General features: G+C 38.0%; 2 non-coding genes across 2 annotated transcripts; both read left to right on the top strand.

Moving 5' to 3' along the window:
- Positions 1 to 243: 243 nt before the first annotated feature.
- Positions 244 to 315, top strand: Trnaq-uug (transfer RNA glutamine (anticodon UUG)). The gene has a single exon. It is a non-coding gene; the product is annotated as a tRNA-Gln (tRNA).
- A 2,067-nt stretch (positions 316 to 2,382) lies between these two features.
- On the top strand, positions 2,383 to 2,454 carry Trnaq-uug (transfer RNA glutamine (anticodon UUG)). Its single transcript has one exon. It is a non-coding gene; the product is annotated as a tRNA-Gln (tRNA).
- Positions 2,455 to 20,331: the final 17,877 nt, after the last annotated feature.

The raw sequence follows: 20,331 nt of genomic DNA, 5'->3' as shown, positions 1-20,331 counted from the left end.
TTTAAAATTCACAGTTGCCAATCATCCGTCCCATTCTTTTTCGGCGTATAAGAAAGTGACAGGTATAACTTTAAATAAAATTAGGATGTGTCTGCCGGAGTCGGGGTCAGTATCAGTTTTCATGTATTGTTTAAAACCAGTGAGCATCCTATAGAAATGACACTTGAATAAATAACGCCCATTATTGTAATACTCGGTTAATTTATTGTGTAGTACTTTTTGAAATTGATCTTCTTATCAAGCGGTTCCATGGTGTAATGGTGAGCACTCTGGACTTTGAATCCAGCGATCCGAGTTCAAATCTCGGTGGAACCTGACTTTTTACATTTATTTTTTATTTATAATATTACAACATTGGTTTTAAACATGGCTAAAAATAAAACAGGTTTGTCGCGATGCCTTCTTCATCGGCATAAGTCAATTTGATAGATCATTCTCATTATCTCTTTAAAAAGACCCTAATATCCATGTAACGTAAAAATATCCTGATATTTTTTTGTCCTTTTGGAAATATCCAGATAGGACTTGCGTTATGTTGGCGACAAATAAATACCTGTTGAATATTTGTAAAAAGACAAAAAAAATGGGATATTTTTTTAAATTTCCGGCTATGACATTGACTTCCGGCGCTCGAACACCCCCTAACTAATCCATGTAATGCAGAAAAAACGAAAATTATTTACAAAAATCGCTTTCAGTTAAAAAAAATGTTTTTATCAGCCTGAGTCCGCCCCTGACGCGGTCAAAATCGCCACCCATATATTATTCAGCAACATCCACATGCGTCTCAGACGCAATCAGTATTTTGAATAATAGATGCGCTTGCGATCCCGCCCGCGATGATTGTGCCCCACGAGATTGTATGAAGATTTCCGAGTGCGGCCCTGGTGGATTTATGTTGTCATTACGATTACGAGCAGATGATTTCGTGGAAATTGTTATTGGGAGATAGAAAATTTATTGGGTCTCGAACTACGAGAATGTTAAGACAGATGGGTTTAGAATATTCCCTATTTTTAATAAAGGATGAAGGATATAAGGTTTAGGTAGGAGATCCCATACGAAAGATTCCTGGCTTTGACACCAAATTAAAAATCTAGACCCGACTGAAGAGGTATAGGACCAACTACAGGAAGTCGAACTACCTGTCGTGTGGGTTGTAAGGTGGAGTACCAACCTCATCAGCCCTGGTGTCAGGTTACTATAGAGCCGCCAAAGGCCCCTGAAATGGCTCATGTAACGACTACTTACTTACATCAGTACGTAGTAACCGGGACCAACGGCTTAACGTGCCTTCCGAAGCACGGATCATCTTACTTTCGGACAATATGGTAATCAGCCAGTAATGTCTTAAACTCTCTTAACGAGGGTCCTCTACACTGGTTCCTAGGTGGCATAGCCGAGCTGCATTGTGTGACGGATGCGGCAGAGACTTGGTTGAGGGAGCTTAATTTAGATAATATATATGATCCACGCAGGATATTTTTTGCCATATGCAATAATAATATTGATAGGAAGGTTGTCGATAGGGCTGGCACACAATAGAATCGACGTTCATCGGACAGAGATAACGTCGATTTTTCAGTTCTCAATTTGAAAAGTTCCAGTAACATTACGCGACAAATTCTTCTGATGACGTCATCAGAAATTTTCATGTAAACCTCTAAAAAAATTACATTAGTCAATAATCTGACAGAATTAAATTGGCAGCACACGTCATTCGGGTTGCATACCAGTGAAGTACCTATTTGATTCGCCCGGGTTATTCCCTCATTCTCTTTTTCCTTTTCGGCGGATAAGAAAATTAAAATAAATTTAGATGGTGTCTATATGAATTAGCACAATGAACTATCATTTTAGTGTAATAGTAAATTACAATGTATAAGTTGTGTATACGCCTAAAATATTTAGTAACATAATAAAAATATTTTTTATTGAAATCATAGTTACGTACCTACTCTCGAGTTATCACGTTATCAATAAAGTTAGGTGTATTTATAATTTACAGACATGACGTCACCAAACTTCTTATCTTAAAAAAAATACGATAATTTTCATGGTATTAGCTGAATATAAAATAAAAATAAAATAAAATATGATGTGGAAAATAATAGTAAATCCAAATAAAAATAATACTTATATTTATTATAATTTATTACCAATCAAAATTAATATTATACGAAATATTTTTTATAAAAGAAATAATGTCAATGCCCCTTAGCAACTAAATAGTAGTTTCGCAACATTCATATCAACATTATATTGAGTGCTACGTATTAGACCTTTCACTGCGCGTCTGCCTGACCCCAAATCGTGACCAAATGACGTCAGTAAAATATTCGAGACAGATAGCGTAAGCGAATTTGCGCAGTGAAGATATACGGTTCCATGGTGTAATGGTTAGCACTCTGGACTTTGAATCCAGCGATCCGAGTTCAAATCTCGGTGGAACCTGACTTTTTATACTGAGGAAATTTTAATTTCAATGTCATTGTGACGTTTGGTTGGCTGCGTGTGAGTCGATTTACATTGATTGAGGTATTTTAAAATAGTTTGAAAGTATTGACTGATTAAAAAAATTATAGCCTGTAAAGTTCCGCTGTGAAATTTGTCATACCTGCTTTATTTATAATACAATATTATCAGGCGTTTTCGGTTGATTATACTTACTGTATTAGTACAATATATTTTTTTAATTTTTTTGTCATATTATTATTGTGGTTATAGGCACCAAAAACTGTTAAATCGGCGTAGATAATTTTATCTAAAACCAATCAGTTTGGTCATTCCGAGTTATGAGTAGTGTCAGATCATAAGATAGTAATAGTAATTAATATTAGGCAGCTAAATTACTCAATTGTATACCAATATTTTATGTTTTATGTTTATTTTTTTAAAGAACGTCTAGGGCCCTGTGCCGAGGTTTTTCTTGCAGCTTCTTTTCCCCGGCTATACAGGTTGTGAGAAGCTGCAGTAGTTGCAGTAGTTTTAGGCGGATGAGACGTTCGTTATGTAAAATTGACGATTCAAAGTGTAACTATGTTACCTACTGAATAAAGATATTTTTGAATTTGAATTTGAATAATACAGAGATTCTCAAAGTGGATTCCTCGGAACCTAGGTTAGGTTAGGTTAGGTTAACTTAGCCGTATTGAAAGTATTTTTTTGTCTGCGCGACATAATGTTAAACTCTTGATAAAATATTGAAACAATTCAGACAAACTGTTTAAACAGTTTTGCAGGGCATTAATAAATTGTATATTTAGTATTAAGATTTAATAAAAAAAGAAATAAAAATAAATTCATCACAATAAAAGTTGAAGTAAATAATGCAATGTTACACTTTTAAAATATTCTCATTATTCAAATAACGTCCTTTGGTTGGAGTCCCATAAAGCATAAAAGGTGGGTGTTTCTTTATCCTAAAAATTTGGGAATTCCTTATTTAAAAATCTACCTCATCATCATCATCATCAATTTAAGAGCCACGCTCTTGTCGGTGTAGCATTTTCCATTCCAGTCTATCAAAGGCCAATTCCTTGACTTCCCTATAAGACACGACGTTAACCTTTTCTTTAATCTGTTCCATGTAAGCTCTTCTTGGTCTTCCCCTTACTCTCTTTCCTTCTAGTTTTCCTTCTATGATGTTTTTAATGAATTCGTCGTGTCTTATTAGGTGTCCAATCATCTTGCCTCTTCTGGACAGAAGAGGCAAGATGATTGCAAGATGATCAATAATTCTCAGTATTTGTCTCTTTTCCCTTACTCTTACTAGCACTTCCTCATTTGTAACCTTTTCTGTCCAACTTATTCTTTCCATCCTCCTCCAACATCACATTTCAAAGGCCTCGAGTCTCTCTCTGTCCAAAATCTACCTGTCCATTATGAATATGAAAATAGTTCGATGCTTTAGAAAACTACTAGATGGACAGTAATACTCGTATGTATAGGTACCTACCTACCAACGCTACGTTTTTTTTTTATTTTCTTTAATACCTTTATCATTTTCTTTAATACGCTCTACACAGGTAACTGGATCGATAATTTCAGGGACCCGTTCAATAAACATTACAATTGTGAAACACAATTACATTATGGTTTTCTTTTTTTTTGATTGACGTATTGTAGATTTGCCTCAAATAGCATTAACTACTTGGCCAGACGAATAGGGAGCGCTGAGAGCTCTCATCGGGTACAAAATTCAATGCCCAGTAGGATTGAGCCCAGTGATCTGCGTCTCAGGGCGTCGTCTGATTATATTTCATAGAATTAATGGGCGCTAATGGGCCGATAGTGATAAGCGTTGAATGGGAGAAATCGTCGACCACGCCGGCGGGGTCGGTATCGGGGTCCAGCCGAGTCTGCAATCTGCATGACAACCGCGCCGCACGCGGCGCGAATTATATCGAGCGCTTGGAGTAATAAACGATACGAATGCTATCTACGTAGATGGACGTCAAACGGCTATTGGTCGAAGCGCTCAATATAATTCGCGCCGCGCGCGGCGCGGTTGTCATGCAGACCCGGCTGAAGTGTTTGTTGCCGCGAACTGATTGGTCAACTCTATGGCTAGAGAGTGGTCGGGTCGGCAATAGGTGTTCATGCGTCACCACTATTAAAGCTGCAAAACATTTCGATGCGATGTACATTGTATTTTACACTTGTAATGTTTCTTGAACAAGTCTCAAAGAAAAATATACATGTATATTCTTTTGTGCTCGCGTTTGTGCCTTTTGTGAACCTCTGCTAAGATGAAACGGATGTTATTTTGAATGGAATAAGAATTCGTATCCATAATCATACAACGAAGCACTTAGAATTGACTCTCCCTGGCTTTGTGCAAGTTTGAGCGTTATTTGTAGAGTGTAGAGTACATTTTCAGAGGTCTGGCGTATAAAGCAGGTGTCACACCGTTGCGGTGGCGACATGGTACAATTTGAATAAATTTGATCGTATTGTGAGGGTGGGGGGTATCGGAAAGTGATATTCGCCGTGATGAAATTGGGTACGACTTGCGGATTACTAAGCCTTCCAGTTGAATTGTCTTTATTGTTCTTGAATCTACAAATGTTTTGTGGTTTTTTGTAAAGGGGTGGGTTTGATGTTTGGAATTACTGAAGAAAGCGTATAAGTTTATATAGGTAGGTAGGTGAACGGAGATATTAAATGATATTTATATTTTACTAGAAGAAGAAGAAAAGCAAAGCATCATAGAAGGAAAGCTAGAAGGAAAGAAAGGAAGGGGAAGACCAAGAAGAGCTTACACGGAACAGATTAAAGAAAAGGTTAACGTCGTGTCTTATAGGGAAGTCAAGGAATTGGCCTTTGTTAGACTAGAATGGAAAATGATACACCGACAAGAGCGTGGCTCTTAAATTGACGATGTTGATATTTTACTAGAAGTAATTATTTAGTCAAGTGGTTCCATGGTGTAATTGTGAACTCTCTTGACTTTGATTCCAGCGATCCGAGTTCAAAACTCGGTGGAACCTAACTTTTACTAAAAATCCAAGTAAAACACAATAAAATAAAGTCTATTTTTTTTTATTTATTATTCTTAATGGTGCTGGTTCAAGTACACACCGTCTAATTTTATTTTAAGTTATAAGTAAGTACCTGTCTTTTTTAATCGCCGGAAAGGAAAGGGACGGGTAATCGACAGGCATAAAATTTATGGAACACACGTCAATTTTAGACACAAATCTAAAACAACTCCCGAAAATTTTTACATTGCCCAATTACCTACCCTTATTAAGTTAACAGCACACATTAAACGATTAGCATAACAATGAAATACCTATTTGATCCGCCCGGGTTATTCTCTGATTCACTAATTCATTTTAAAATTGACAGGTATAACTTTAAATAAAATTAGAAGGTGTCTGCAGGAATTGGGGCCAACCTACTTACTTGTTAAATATTTTTAAATACTTTTTTTAACAGGTACTGTGCAGCCTACGTAGAGAAATAAACAGGTAAGTGAAGACTTACTACATTGTCATTTAAATATATTTTTAATAGTAATTAAATTAAAAGATGAAAAGTAATTCAATATCAAAATAAAAGAAAGCAGAAAAAACAATCTTAATACTTTTTGAATTCCGAATAATTGTATCACATTTTAACTTGGTATTCGTACTACGTAAATGACTGGAATATACGTAGAATATCTCTCTTTATTTAAGAGTTGCGCTCTTGTCGGTGGAGTAATCGCCATTCATCTCTTCATCCCGCCAAATCCTTCACCTCCTGATACGACACGACCTGCACCTTCTCTTTTATTTGTTTCATAAATGTTCTCCTAGGTCTACCCCTTCCTTTCTTCCCTGCAATTTTTCCCTTTTTTTATACGTAAAATATCAAAGGAAAAGTTTAAAAACGCGTACAAACTACAACTAATTTTGCACGGGTCGTCTGCCAAGTCTGTGACAAGTAAGCACAAGTATTGACTGAATTTCCCTAAGCCTTTACAAATCGACTTATACACGGATCTGGTACTTGAAATCCTCGTCACGACGCCAAAAGCGCGTCTCGAGAGGGATCATTTCCCAAGTTATTCTTTCAGTCAGCGGCGTTAGTAGCTTATACGTTTACATTTACGAAGACTGCGCATGTCAAGGGCCCAGGAGTGTACAACAAACTGCATCACCATATCACACAAGCAAAGAATTGCACTATACCTATTTAAACTAAGACAAAACATTGATGATGTAGTTGTCATTATTTGATCAAGCGATATTTCCCATAATGATTATACAGCGTAACGAAAACTTTGAGGGATGATTCAGACCATGATTCTGAGTTGATATGAAGTGGAATTTGTCATTGTAAAAGTATAAAATTGAAATAAAAAATCGTAAAGAAAAACATAATTTTTGCGACGGAAAATTCCACTTGATATTTATCCAGAATTATGGTCTGAATCATCCTTCATCCCCCTTAGTATTCGTTACGATGTCACTAACACTGTATACTCGCGCTGCCCTAATGAGTGACTTTCTAGCATACATTCCCCAAAAATATATACTTAGATGGCGCTGTTAAAATGGATAACAGACATATGCTTGCATCTTTGTTTTTTTTGGGTATAAATTGATGACCCTTGTTATTACACCCAGGCACAACATATCTTCCACCCATTATTATTCTGATCAAAATAAATAGAAGCAATATATGCAGCAACATAATTCTATATATAATCTGATCCAAATATCAAGCAACAATATGTTTTTCTTTTTATTCAGCTTTCGATTTAATCACCACAATTAAACACAAAACAAACACATCTTATAAATAAAACACCTCCTCCAATGCGTCACATCGAGGTATAGGTGCCCAACAGGCTGGCAGCATTACCCCTCTGAATCGCAATTTTTTTTATTATATTTTTGAATAATTATGTACCCGAGTAGTGAAAAAATAGGTAATTATCACTATATTATTTTTAGGGAACGTAGCCTGGATAGTTCATTTCTGCCGCGGTAACAAACATAGGTTAAAAGGTACCTTTAGTACCAAGTTTTTTCGTCAGCAAAATTGTGTTGGTAAAAGAATTTGCATAAAGAGGACAAGTTTGAGTCACATTGGAATCGAGTTAGGGGGCGGGGACAGTTTAAAACTAAGACGGTGGAGACGTCGAATCCGTTTAGAGTTTTCGGGAGTTTCAGAGGTGAATAGAGAATAGAGACAGTATTTGATCGACATCGATAAACTTAAACATAAATAAAGAGACATGAAACTAGGATACAAATACACTCTTATCCATCGAAAAGGAAAGGGACGAGGTGATTGAGAACTGTTCATTTAATAATAAAATAGAAATCTCACTCATATGCAACCCGTTTGACGTGTGCTGTCAACTTAATTCTGTCGGGTTATTGAGCAATACACAATTTTGGAAGGTATTTTTAAATTTCTGCCTAAAATTGACGTGTGTTCCATAAATTTTATGCCTGTCGATTACCCTTCTTTATCAGCGGATAAAATTACAGGTATATTAACTTAAAATAAAATTAGATGGTTGGAAATTTTACGGACACCCGGTATGAGCAATCTAACCCGATGAAGTTAGGTTGCGGCCAGGGTTTCGGCGCCCGGTGCGGTGGCACACCTCGCACCGCCCTAGGGCCGCCACTAGTAATATGATCTCCGACCGATCATAAATAGTAATACAGGCGACCTATGGCCTTTTCAACACCTTGATTATTATAAAAAATACTTTCCAATTTTTCATCACTTATTTTTTTTATCGATATTGTCAGGGTACATCACTATAACAAAAGCGTCCAAGTTGCGTATTAAGTTACACGAGCCCAATCGCATCAAGCGCCTCAGAAGCCATTCCGATACCGTCACGGCGGTAATCTTAGCATTTACATAATAGCACTCTCTAACGGCCTCCGTGGTCCAGTGGATGAGTGCTCACGATCCGGAGGTCCCGAGTTCGAATCCCGTTCGGGAAATATCACAAAAAATACTTTGTGATCCCTAGTTTGGCTAGAATATAACAGGCTGATCACCTGATTGTCTGATATCTGATAGGTAAGTCGCTGGTCCCGGTTACTACTTACTGATGTAAGTAACTAGTCGTGCCCTAGCCGTAGCCGTGTCTGGGGCCTTTGGCTCTAAATAACCCTGACACTAAGGTTGATGAGGTTGGTAATCTACCTCACAACCCACAAGATAGAAGAAGACTCCTGTTGGCTGGAAGACACGGTACAGGGTAATAATTTGCGGATCTTTTATTTCTTCTTCTATCGTGTGGGTAATGAGGTGAATTAACAACGTCATCAACCCTGGTGTCAAGGTTATTATTGAGCTGCAACAGGCCCCGGACGTGGCTCATGTAACTACTACGTACTTACAACAGTAAGTGGTAACCGGGACCAACGCGTTGGAACGGTTTAACGTGCCTTTTGGATCACGAATCATCTTACTTTCGAGCGAATGGATGATCTGCCTTACCTATCTTAACGAAACCAAAGCTCACAAAGTGATTTTTGTGATATGTCTCCACTGGGATTCGGACCCAGGACCCCCGGATCGTGAACAATTTGTACTCCGGGTCCTGAAGTGTTTGTTGTCGCGAGCTGATTGACCGGCTCTATGGCTAGAGAACACATAAACTCATGACTATATTCCAATTGGGGTAGTCAAAGGCTCCCACATCGCAAGAACTAAGAACCCACACCTCACCGAACTTTCTATTACACCAACGTGATAGGTGAGCCGCTTCGCCATCTATAATGGTCCAGCCAACTGTGTGAGTGAAAAATGCACTTAAATAGAAATTAATAGCTCATAATGTAAGTACGGTCAGGAGTACTAATATGTATACACTTTGAAACCCTGTCACATTAACTTATTTGACAAATTAAACCGAAGTCTCATTAAATGTCAAATATGATAGTGCGACAGGGTTCTAAAGTGGGTATATGATATTGCTCATGACTGTACGGTACCGGGGTTTGAAACGGTGTTCCCCGATTGAGAAGCATGCCGGTGTATTTACCACAGTGACAGAGAATTCGACATGTATATATTGAACATTCATGGCGTTCTCACATCATACTTCAGCAAATAATAGAAAAATGCACTCGCTCCATCAATATATCTACATAGCCATCACACGCTTTCACGACACCACGCATGGAGGCGCCAAAAAAACACGTACAAAGAATATTGGCTCACATTCTATCACATGCGAATTCTTCGATAACAATTCTATCAGCCAGGGGCGGATTGGGGGGCGCTATTTCAGCTAGGGGGCGGCATTTGAATGGGGCCCCAGTAATTGATTCGTCGCGGTGCCGCTTGAATTTCAATTGGTGCGATTAAATTGATATAACTCTGTCGCGACGTGGTATTTCAACGTGACAGGGTGGGGACGTAAATCAAATCGAGGACGGACTATGATCTTGGCGTACCTATAGGTAGATATAGAGGAGCTGAGGAGAATAATAATTATACCTATTTATTTTATTTTTTTTATTTTCGTTTACTAATTCAGTCACTTACACTGACACATTACACTAAGCTAATACACTAAGCTAATACACTAAGCTAATACACTAAGCTAATACACTAAGCAACTTTCGCAGAGGCCGGTCATAGGATGGGTGACCACAAAAAAAAAGTTTTCATCTCGAGCTCCTCCGTGCTTCGGAAGGCACGTTAAGCCGTTGGTCCCGGCTGCATTAGCAGTCGTTAATAATCACCAATCCGCACTGGGCCCGCGTGGTGGTTTAAGGCCCGATCTCCCTATCCATCCATAGGGAAGGCCCGTGCCCCAGCAGTGGGGACGTTAATGGGCTGATGATGATGAATACAGCTTATATATACTTACAGCAAGAATAAAGCTTAATGTAGTGACTATTTACCTCTAAAAGTAAACACCGCATGTGATTGTGTAGAAAAAAGTGGGTAAGCTATAACTAAGACTTTACTTATAAGTAACAACAAAACTTCTTACTTTCTTCTTTGGGCGGAAGGTAAGAGGGAAACCACTGCCGTATTTTCCCCTAAAAGTAGCATGGAGAATGCTACACCGACTAAAGCGTGGCTCTTAGTTATGTGTGATGTTATACTTACATAAGGTCACGACTTGGGGTAGTCAGAGTTATGTTCATCATAAGATGAACTAAGTACTCACACCTCACCGAGCTTTCTGTTAGACCTACCTTCTTCTATCGTGTGGGTTGTATGGTGAATTACCAACCTCATCAACCCTGATGTCAGGGCTCATGACATAGCTCATGTAACGACTACTTACTTACATCAGTAAGTAGTAACCGGGACCAACGGCTTAACGTGCCTTCCGAAGCGCGGATCTTCTTACTTTTCGGACAATCAGGTGATCAGCCTATAATGTCCTAACCATACTAGGCATCACAAAGTGATTTTTGTGATATGACCCCACCGAGATTCGAACCCGGGGCCTCCGGATCACTGGACCACGGGGGCGTAGACCTACCTGATAAATGGTAAACCGTATCACCACCTATACCGGTCTGGCCAACCGTGTTGTAACCTTTTGTAACTCAAACTTAACTCCTGAAAATAAGTAAATGTGATTACAGCGATAAAAAGTCGATATAGCATTTTTATGTGTCGCGTATACGACAAACCTTGGCGTATATTTATGGAGATCAATTCGATACTAAGTGATAGGACGGTAAATTTTATGAGCCATACGTCATAGTATATATTCAGATATAAATTGTATGAATCCAATACATTTGAGTACCTATATTTGATTATTGAGTTATTGGCACTTACGTCTATGGAGATTATTGGGGCGTTGCTAGGGTTCGGTATATAAGAATTTTAAACTTTTTTCTTTGGTTGGTTTTATAATTGGTACCCCAGTTGGAAGAACGCTTGATCTGAAATGATTTCCAGATGCCGGGTTTTTGGCTGCTCAGAGGTTGATCATTGGTCACATAACTCACACGAGAGAAGACTTAGCAGTCAGATTATGACCTTTTCTTCTTTCGTTTTGGGTTGATAAGTTCGGTCATTGACTTTACATGGATTGAAACCAGCGTGTCTATTGCGAGGTTTTGCTAACAGAAATTACATCCGAATTTTATTTTTCAAAAACGAACTGCAAGTTGTGAACCTCAGAGGCTACTTCAGCCGTCGCCAGCAGTCAATGCGTCGACGGCTGCCGCCGACAGGTGGCGACGTTTGCAGTTGCGGCGTGTTTCGTCCGCCATTTTGTCATTCAGTTCGCCGACGCGTCGACGGCAGCCGTCGACGCATTGACTGCTGGCGACGGCTGAAGTAGCCTCTGCCGTACACAACTTGCAGTTCGTATGTAAGAACCCTAAGGCAACGATATTGTGTTATTTTGATTTTATATTAATGTTACATTCTCGAACGGGATGAAAATAATAGATATAGGAACATATTTACGTAGATACACGTTAGAAAATTTCGTTCAGTACTAAACTCTCTTTGAGGATTTACTTAAGACAAAATATACTCAAAAAAAAAAACCGAAGCTAATGTTTACTTTTTAAAATTATTATTTAGATTTATTTTATTTTTAATGTATAAATATTTGCTTTGTGAGACTGTCCTTTGTTTGGTAAGGACTTTTCAGGCTTGAATCACCTGATTGTCCGGAAAAGGAAGATGATTCCGTGCTTCGGAGGTCACGTTAAGCCGTTAGTCCCGGCTATTAGCCGTAAAAACACCTCCACCAACCCGCATTGGATCAGCGTGGTGGAGTATGCTCCATACCCCATCCGGTTGATTGAGGGGAGGCCTGTGCCCCGCAGTGAAATTTAGTATTAAGATTTATTTTTTTTTTTTTATTTTTTTTTGATTTTTTTTTTATTTATTTACGTGATGTGAACAGGGAATTCGTCAATATGAAATACAATGTACTTATAATTAATTAATAATTAGATTTATTAAATAAATAAATAGTTACGATAATATAATAACTGTTGGTGAGTCAATTAAATAAATAAAAATGTAATCAGTAATCAAAGTTAATCTGTGGAAACAGGAGAGCCAATTGCACGAAAGCCATACCTTCCTATCATACGGCTATAAAGTTGCTAGGTACCTACCATAGATCATAGAAGCAAGGGAGATATGCCTCGCCCAGTGTTAACGACGACGTTCTTGGTCGTCCTAAGTTTTGTTTTTTTAAATATATTGTCATATTTGTACGTTCTGTTGTTTTAAAAATGACAGTTTTTCGTTCATAATAAAATCAGCTTACAATATTTTGCTTTCTCGATATTTTTCACGTATGCGCTCTCTAACCTGTAGGGTAAAAAAACTAATATGTATTATTATAACTATGATGCAAGCAGATTCCTTTTCCATCACAGGAAAACTAAAAATCTTAGTATGTCATCGGCTATTTATCACAAAATTACTCTTCGAAGATCCGTGCTTCGGAAGGCACGTTAAGACGTTGGTCGCGGTTACTACTTACTGATGTAAGTACGTAGTCGTTACATAAGTCATGTCAGGGGCCTTTGGCGGCTCAATAGTAAACCTGACACCGGGGTTGATGAGGTTGGTAATCCACTTCACAACCCACACGATCGAATAAGAAGATAGAATTACTTTTGTATGTAGTATTTTACGAAAAATAACGAAGAAATTGCAGCCTTTCAACTTAAATATACATTGCCAGTAAAGTGGCTATGGAATTTGAGAAGCAGTAGAGCTATTGTGATTATGTAGTAAAAGAAAGTAGGGTTGAAAGCGGTTGTCGAGTGGCCGAAGATCTTTGGGCTCATATGATATGCTTGTTTTGTGCATATTTCGGTCCTACCGACTATGCTCCCACGGCAACTCTCTATAATAACAACTCTATGGTACCTAGTTACCAATACGTCCAAGCCCAACCAAGATATACGACATATCTGACACCCGAAACTATAAAAAAACCCATCAAACGCTATCAAAAGACGGAAAATTCTACATATATGCTCAGGAGAATCAAGGGGGGATCAGAAAATTATGCAGAGAGCTTTGATGGTCAACGAAGGACCCCAAACCCAGAAGGGTTTCTTTTTATGACACGCAAGCATCAATATTTTATGTGACATTCGCTATATAGAATCAATCATTCGCATCTTTCATTCTACAGTTACTTTGTGTGTCGGGAGAATATTTTACGCTGACGAAAAATGCGAAACGATTCCCCAATATCGAATTTCTGTAGGTAAAATTGTTTAGTGTGCGCGACGAATTTTGATAGGGATGCAGATGGGGGCTTTTTAATATAAGGTATTATTGGAATGGTCTAACAGAAAGCTTGAGAGTCAATAAAGCTCCGGAGCTTCCTAACTTCTTCTTTTCCAGGGACAGGTCCGATTTTGATGTTTTTTCTTTTGTTGGAGTAGTTTTTTATAGCATTTAAAAATATCAGAAACATTCCGAGTGGGGCAAAAAATATTTCGATCATAATTATAAAAATAAAGCTTGTTTTTTTTTTTTGTTTCAAGCAAAAAATTGTTTAAAGTACTTGTCTGCTGTACAAAGATAGCCTTCGATTCCCCCTACGTATATAAGTTAGACCCTTCATTGACTCCACTGGCTCGGTGAGGCGTGGGTGCTCAGTTCATCAACATACGTAGATATATAAATTCACGCTTATGTCCAACCGAGGTAAGCAGAGACTGTGGAATTCCATTTGCTTCCGTCCTGACACATTTTCTTGCTCCCTCCACAAATCAAATCATTTACTCTTTATTACATACACATACACGAAACATACATAAGGAATATTACAGCACAAATGGCGACCTTATTACTCTACAGCAAATAAATAATAATGTTAGAAAATCTTAAAGAAAAGCGAGAAGTTATTGATTGAAATTACTAAATAGCTTTTAGTAGATGATCAGTAGTGCCTGCAAAATAATATTAGCAATTACCCTTTTTTCAACAATGACTATAAAGAATGTCTGAGTACCTATATTTATCTGCAATTTATTCACAAACATAAATTATAATCAACAACAAATTATTGATTTAAGACCAAATAAAACAATTTCGGAAAATATACTTCTCTAAAACACAAGCTAATGTCTTCCACGTTTAAAAAGCTAACCAAACACCACTAATTATGGGGTGGAAATTGAAACATATGGCCACTATTATCCTGAATTCTGCGGAAAGCTAAATAGTAATGCAGAATAATTGATATAGACAATTCTAACACAAGTCCCTAGTACTCCCTGAGGACGCTACATTGGTGAGAGGCATGCAATGGCGTTGCGTGATTTAGTTTTGTAACTTGCCTAATTAATATTATGTTCTCATGATTTCTTGTAAATCCTAGAGAAGGTTATCTAGTTATTAAAGTATGCATGAGTGAATCGTTTGTATCAACTGAAAGTGATATTTTGATAATCGTTTATTTTTCTTTAGGTAGATCTTACTACTCTTCACTTTTCTGCTAGGTATTTACATAAAAGAAAAAATATATTTTATACAAAGATACACCATTACAGTATTTATAGAATGTAGAACAATAAACATTATTATTTATCACGTTAAACATCATTAAAAGTGTGAAGCTTACTCATTTAATTTATTTACTTTCAAAAACTTTGCTAGTTGCTTTTGCTCTAACTATATTAGCAGGCGTTTGACCACTTGGATACTAAACAAAATTTGTGGGTAGCAAAGACCTTGTATAGAATAGACGGAGCATATTTAAGACGAAAGAAAAACATAGGTTTTGTCTTTCGCACTCATGTGAGCCGTCATAAGTTAAAAAGAGATAAATATACTATCGTCGTAACGTCTTTTGTACTCGTGTAGCGGGTTTGTTATAGAAACGTACCTATAGTATATGTTTTTGTATCAGAACCACTAGTGCCGTTCCATGTCTTTATCGACATTATTATTGGCTAAATATTTCATGTTAGTCCAAGATCTAAAAAAATATACATTACAAATTGAATGATTAATTAAATACAGAAATAACGACCTAGTATCCATACCTGGGTGGGTAGAACCACAAGTAAATTAGTTAAAACGATACCTATTTGTACCCTGATAGAAAGATACCCAAGAAGAACCGTACGTTGCGGTGACAGATACAGAACCACTTATTCAACGTAATTATCATGGACAAACTTGTTAAAGGTCAATTTATCATTTTTGAATCTATGTCATTTCGCAAGGTGTTATGGCCGAGGAGGTCGAGGACGGTCCATCTAGTCCACATATACTATAGTATCATTTTAATACGACATTGCGGCCACCCTTTGGTTGCTATAAATCACATACCTACCCTTTTATAAAAATTAAATACACGTTTTTCATTGACTTGACCGGAAATCGAATCGGCTCTCGATACAAGAAGTAGACGACCTTCTAGTATATTTCGGGGATTATCTCAATGCGATTAAAGAATAAAAGCAAATACTTCTTTATAAGATTTTTATTCAATATAGTTAGAATACAATGACTACGAAGCACTGAACAATTCCGACTTTTGGTGATAAAAAAAAATATTTCCTCTTGTTCACTTTCTTTAGAAGTGTATAGTGTCGGCTCTGGTCGTTATAACTTTACCTGCAAGAATGGCACATATTAACGTGGAGCACACAAATACACAAGCATTGCATGTTTACACATTGCACATAGAAGGAATAATCACAGGTAAAAATTACCAAAATAGTTATTCATACTAATTATTTTGTGCAATAGAGAATATTTGTATTGTATTGAAATATTTTTTCCATGCTAATGTAGAATACAAAAACGAAATAGCTGCAAATTTATCTATAAACTTATAACTAAACTTAAACTCACCTTATGTGAGATATGTGAGTGAATATTGTTGGTACTGCATCTCTATGTAATATTTTTGTTTGGTATCCTGCTCGAAAAAAAAATTATGGCCAACGACCATGTCGCACCCACTCCAGTTCAGGTTGGGAACGTTACACTCGAAGTTGTAGACCAGTACATTTACCTAGGACAAATAATCCAGTTAGGTAAGTCCAACTTCGAGAAAGAGATCTCTCGTCGGATCCAACTCGGATGGGCAGCGTTCGGGAAGCTGCGGAATATCTTCTCGTCCAGAATACCTCAGTGTCTCAAGACGAAAGTCTTTGACCAGTGCGTGTTGCCAGTGATGACCTACGGCAGTGAGACGTGGCCGCTTACTATGGGTCTCGTGAGGAGGCTCGGTGTCGCTCAGCGGGCAATGGAGAGAGCTATGCTCGGTATTTCCCTGCTGGATCGAATCAGAAATGAGGAGATCCGCAGGAGAACTAAAGTCACCGACATAGCTCGGAGAATTGCAAAGTTGAAGTGGCAGTGGGCAGGACACATAGCGAGGAGAACCGATGGCCGATGGGGCGGAAAGGTTCTGGAGTGGCGACCACGTGTCGGACGACGCTCAGTGGGTAGGCCCGCTACAAGGTGGACCGACGATCTGGTGAAGGTCGCGGGAAGCCGCTGGATGCGGGCAGCGCAGGACCGATCGTCGTGGAGATCCTTGGGGGAGGCCTATGCCCAGCAGTGGGCGTCATACGGCTGATGATGATGATCCTGCTCGATAGAAAGCAAGATACATCGAAATGTAATTAGCACAGGCTTAAATAAGGAGAAGGCGTCCTTCAGAAGAGAGAATTATCTCGTTTCATGGTCTGAATCTAATTGTTTCTTAATTTCTTGTTTCGTAAATTAGGATATTTAGGAAATCTGGAAAATACAATATCTTTATGTAATCTTCATCCAAATCGGAAACAGGTCGAAAAATAAATTAAACGTGAATAGAATAACGCAACATGTAGATGTTACATTCAAACATAATATTATGTTATCGATATCAAAGGACAACACTACTTATAATACTTTGGGTACATGATCTGTCAAAGCTGATTAACGTAAAATGTGAAATCAATTATTTGTACAAATGTGACGGCTTTGCTGAAAATATGCGTCTGCATCGTGTTTAGGGCTCAATAAACTTTACAAAAACCAGACCAGGTAATGTATTTCTTGCACACAAACATGTATTATGTGGTCGATAACTTACCCATGGTGAGACATTGTTTGATCGTTCTCCATTATAACACCCATTCTACTCTCACAACCAATAGCTACGCAAGCCATGGTTCATAATGAATAACTATTTCACAGATTGTTTATATAAAAAGTTAAAATAATGTCCCAAAACACCAAAAAACTAACGGCAGGTTTGGTATCCAGCTGACTACCACAACATCTCAAAACGGTAAACACTGACGTTCTAGACAGCGGTGTTTGTCTATGTTTGTTTCTTTTTTCCACAGAGATTGTTGCCATAGGGAAGAAAGAGAGCTGTGATAGTTTGATCGTCACTCTAAAATATTATCCGTCTATTCTATACAAGGTCTTTGGTGGGTAGCAAGCAACCTTGACGTGACTTGTACAAGATTTGTCTCCGATGGCTTTCAATACTTGGCCGGACAAATGGAGAGCTCCAAGGGTACTCATTTCGAAACCATTATAGGTAAAAGAATTAAGCTATAAAATATTGAAAGATATAGGTGGTTTGCGTGTCGAGAGCCATCTAGCGGGATCTAACGAAGATTTACTATTAATGTGAGTACCCCAAAAGTTTTCTAAGACAATTAACACATTGATTTGTTGGTACGAAAGTCTATATTACCTGTCTTTTGTTTGAAAGAGTAGGTACTTAATTAGAAATAGTGAACTCTGTTAAAGCCTGCCAAACTTAAAAAAAAAAATTAAGTAAGTAAATCAGTTTAGCAGTTTAAGTGTGAAATGGTTACAAACAGACAAAGTTCCTTTCTTAAACGCACTTTTTTAATTATTTAATAAGTAGGCAATTTTGAATTTTTCGAAGTGGGTAAAGGAGTGTTTAGGATGGGCATTAAGAGGTACTGTTGAATACAAGTTATGCGTCCCTGGTTGTATATAAATGAAAACACATGCTTGACTGTAATACTTTAAATAATTTAAATATAGAAAGTTACAGAAAAAGCAACATCCGTCGCCATGATATAGGGTAGAAGAGAGAGAGACAGAGAGAGAGAGAGAGAGAGAGAGAGAGAGAGAAAGAGAGAAGGCGTTGCCATAATAGAAAAAAACATAATTTTTTGTGTGTGTACTACACAACAACATTACAACCCTTTACCTTTATATTGGCCCCGATTCCTGCAGACACTGCCTAATTTTATTTTAAGTTATATCCGTCATTTTCATATCCGGCGAAAAGGAAAGGGACGGATGATTCACAGCTCTTAATTTTAGGAAGAATGAGTAAATGAATGAATAACCCGGGCGAATCAAAAGGTACGTCTCTGGTATGCATTCCGTTTGACGTGCTGTCTACTTAACTGTGTCGGGTTATTGACGGATGTAAAATTTTTAGACGGTTGGTTTAGATTTGTGCTTAAAATTGACGTGTGTTCCATAAATTTTATGCTTGTCGATTACCCGTCCCTTTCCTTTTCGGCGGATAAGAAAATGACAGATATAACTTAAAATAAAATTAGATGGTATTTACAGGAATTAGCACCATTAGGTACTTATTATTATTACACATGTTAAGCGGCTGAAAACTAGCTATTTAAAAATAAAAAAATTGCTACTTACAAAATGACGCCTATTTCCAACCGGGGTACGCAGAGACTGTGGAACTCAATTTGCTTCGATCCACACTTCTCTTGCTTCCTCAACATTCATCAATCGCTTCATACACGCCGCGCCGGTTCTGAGTAGATCGTTCTGAACCTACCTAAAGGCGTCAAATAAAAGTAAATTTACGTCGCATTGGGGCTGCGCGGTGGCGATATGTCCCGTCGAAGTCCCGGAATGTCCCACACGACACCCGTGGGTACACTCAAAGTTGTATCGCCGATAATTATCGAACGGTTACGGCGGCCGCTCTACGAGACGACTTGCGAACTTCTTTACAACGTACAATTCGATAATTTCACAATTATTATCTTATTTAGCCTGTTATTAGTGGTTGAGCGTTGGACTCACGATCCGGAGGCCTAGGGTTCGAATCCTGGTGGAGACACATAATAAAAAACACTTTTACGGTTAGGATATTACAGGCTGATCACGTGATTGTCCGAAAGTAAGATGATCCGGAAGGCACGTTAAGCCGTTGGTCCCGGTTACTATTTACTGATGTAAGTGAGTAATCGCTACATGAGCCTTTAGCGGCTCAATCATAACCGTGGCTCCATGGTTGATGAGGCTGGTATTCCACCTCACAACACGAGAAGAAATGAGAATAAGACAAATGGAGGCATTGAATCGAAAGCAGTGAAGAGGCTTCTAAAAAGTCATAGGCCGCCGTCGTAAACGTACACGTTCACGTTACGTTACGACCCATAAAGTTTAGTGGTTGTTTGCATAAACGTAGTTGCATAGCCATTGCAATGCACCGTATTGGCTTTAAGTACATGCAGACTTACTTTAACTGCCGACCAATCAAAATTGATCCAAGTTACTTACAAGTAGGTACGACATAATATAATTTAAACATATTGACATATCAATGACATATTTTCTTTTTTTTTTTCAATCAATTGGTGGGGTTATGTATTATTTTGGCAAATAAACATTTATTCAGTTCTATTTTATTAGTGTGGTACATAGGACTATCACGTGTTCAGCGGTGGAGGAAAACATCGTGAGGAAACTCACATTCCCGAGAAATGCATTTTCGGAGGTATGTGACCTAACCTGTATTGGGCTGGCTTTGGAAGGTCAGACAGGCAGTCGCTTCTGTAAAAAACCGGTCCTGTCAAATCTTCAGGTTAGATAAGCGGACCCTGTGAAAAAATGGGACAATGCTAGGGAGATGATGTACTA

Source organism: Pectinophora gossypiella, chromosome 1 (assembly GCF_024362695.1).
Source record: "Pectinophora gossypiella chromosome 1, ilPecGoss1.1, whole genome shotgun sequence".
NCBI classification, from domain to species: Eukaryota; Metazoa; Arthropoda; class Insecta; order Lepidoptera; family Gelechiidae; genus Pectinophora; species Pectinophora gossypiella.
Note: the sequence above shows the minus strand (reverse complement) of the source record. Positions and strands in the feature narration are given on the sequence as shown.